A 3,001-nucleotide genomic window follows, 5' to 3' on the forward strand; every position below is an offset into this window, starting at 1 on the left:
CCGCCTGGAACTCCAGTTCCAGGGGTTCCACGCCATCTTGTTACCCCCTCGGGCACCTGTACACACAAAGTACACGTAAACTAATGTGGACATGCACACATAAGTAAACCTGTCATGAAAAAAACAAAAAAAAAAGTCTTAAAGCTTTGAGGGGACTGGAGAGATGGCTCAGAACTTAAGTGCTGTGTTTTATAAAAAGATAGAGAAAGCAGGAATATGATGTGAAGGCACAGCATGGGGGGGGGCAAGGGGGTGTCTCTGCAGGTGTCCCAGGCTGAGGCATCCCTTCCCCCTGAGGGACCAGCCACACTGAGGACATATAGTATAGAATAGAGTTTATTTAGGGCTTAGGGAGGGGAGTTGAGGTAGATGAGACAGAGAAAGGCGGAGAAAGGGGGAGGGGTAATAGAAGAGAATGTTAATAGAGGAGTAAAGACCAGCCATGAGCACGTGGGGGGGGGGGGAAGCAGGAGCAAGAGAGAGGGGAGGGGCAAGCATACCCAGCTGTTGCCAGGTAACTGTGGGGCGGAGCCTAGAATAATTGCCAACAAGAGCACTGGCAGAGTGAACTCTTCCAGAGGACCAAGAACCGATTCCCAGCCCCCATAGTGGCATAGTGGCTTGAAGGCATCTGTAGTGCCAGTCCTAGGGGATCTGACTCCCTCTTCTATCCTCCCTGGGGACCAGGGACTGCTAATTTGGTGCAGTCATACATGAAGGCAAAACACCCGTATACATATAAAGAATAGAAGATTTTAAGGACATGGGAACTTACAGAGGGCACAAAAGAGACATGAGAGAGAGTGTGTACAGTAAGGAGGAACAGCAGAAAATGCATGCCAGGTAGGTGTGAAAATGTCACCATGGAACCCACTCTTTTATATGTGTGTGTGTGTTTACATGCAATATATTCATATGTATACATATACTAATTTTAGACCTGCACATTATCTCTGATAAGAGCATTGTGAATGAGGTGCTCGTCAGCTCACCACTGTGTGGAGGTTTAAGTTTTGCCTGTTCTCTTCCTTGGTAACCGCCTTGGCTGCTCAATGATCTTATCCTAAAGTACAGTACACAGGCAGGCATCTGGCCCTAAGGGCCAAGGCACCAGACCACAAAGCTTGTCTTCTGTCGCCCCCTAGTGGTCCTTAGTGTGTGAGCTAGATTCTTGCTCCAGCCGGGCAAAGGGTGCACCCCAGGGAAGGGAGGCAAGGACTACTCAGGCTTAAAGAAAAAAAAAATTAGCTTTTGTGTCACTGATTTTCTAATTAAAAATCTTTCTTTGAGTACTTGCTGACCGGAGCCGGATATAGCTGTCACCTGGGAGTCTCTGCTAGTGCATGACAAATACAGAGGGGGACACTCTCAGTCAGCCACTGAACTGAGCACAGGGTCCCCAATGGGGGAGCTAGAGAAAGGACCCAAGGAGCTGAAGGGGTTTGCAGTGCCATAGGAGGAACAACAATATGAGCCACCCAGTACCCCCAGAGCTCCCAGGGACAAAACCATCAACCAAAGAGTACACATGGAGTTACCTATGGCTCCAGACACATAGGCAGCAGAGGATGGCCTGGTTAGACATCAAAGGGAGGAGAGGCCCTTGGTCTTGGGAAGTCTTGATGCAGCAGGAATGTAGAGGAATACCAGGACAGGGAAGCGGGAGAGAGGTGATTGGGAAACAGGAGAAGGGGAAATGACTTATGGTATTTTCAAGGAGGGGAACCAGGAAAGGGGAAATCACTTGAAATGTAAATAAAGATTATATCTAATTTTAAAAAACTTACCTTGACTACTCAGGCCTTCTTTAGACCAATCAAGCTCTTTATCCCGTCAGATCACCATAAAATTAGCCAACTCATTGAGGGGGAGTCCTTTTGAATGTTGAGTCCTTTGGAGAGGCACACGTGCACATGCTCATGAAGGAGAGGGCAACCTCAACCGTCTTTCCTCAGGAACTGGCCTTGCTTCTCAAGAAATTACTCCTCACTTATAGGGAGGCTCGCTCCCCAGGAGAGGCTGGTCACTGAGGCCCAGGGCCCACCTGCCTCCACCTCCTGCCTAAGAAATCATGAACTAAGGGTGAACTAAAGGTCAACTGTCAGCGAGTTTACGTCATTCCTGCTTGGCCAAGGAAGGACTGTCCACCAACAAGATGTACATCGATCTATTGTTGTTTTTTTAAATGCTACTAGCTTTTTAAATAAGAATATAATTCAGTGCAATGAGGTGAAAAGGAGAGGTATTCATTTTTAATCAACTAAGTTTCCCTATCACCAGTCTTTTACCTACCTTACTTTTAGAAGAGAGAAATGCTGTTAAAGGAAAGCTACTTCAGTGATTGGGGAAGGGACTAATTTTCTTCAAAAAATGTCTCTTTTTGTTACCAAGGCAACAAGAAGAGAGCTATTTTCCAGAATTTCTGGGTTCTCTGTGACTGCTGTAGCTATATGGTACATTGTAAACAGCACATAGCTCAGCCGAAGGAAGTTCACCTCTCTACGTGAGCCGCTAACACAGTGAGACTGTCACAGTACAGCAAAGAAGGAAGCTTGCGTCCCCCCACCCTTACCCCCACCTCTGCCCCACACCTACCCACCCCCAGAGCCAGAGGCATCCATCCCTGCACAGTAGGGCAGGAGAAAGGGAGAGCCACGGAATGTCGTCACAGGGAAGAAAATATCTCTGATTTTTACATGGGCAGATAAGCAGGGTACTGTGGTCCGCTGCCTATCAGAAGCAACAGCTGACCCTGCAAATCAGACAACAGCCATAGGATCAGAGGGGTTCCTGCAGCCAAAATCGTACAAAGACCATGAAGCTGCAGACACCTTGTCCTAGCCGCACCCCTGCATGAGTGGGTGTCAGTGCTACAGTTCAGTCAAGCTCCACACGATGTGCGCAGCAATCGGTGCCGCTGGAAACCTGAACCAACTAGTGCCATAAAAACTGGGAAAGCGTGGGTGGGGTGGAGCACAATAAGACCAGACAGAGTCTTGTT

This window comes from Apodemus sylvaticus, chromosome 15, assembly GCF_947179515.1.
Source record: "Apodemus sylvaticus chromosome 15, mApoSyl1.1, whole genome shotgun sequence".
Lineage (NCBI taxonomy): Eukaryota > Metazoa > Chordata > Mammalia > Rodentia > Muridae > Apodemus > Apodemus sylvaticus.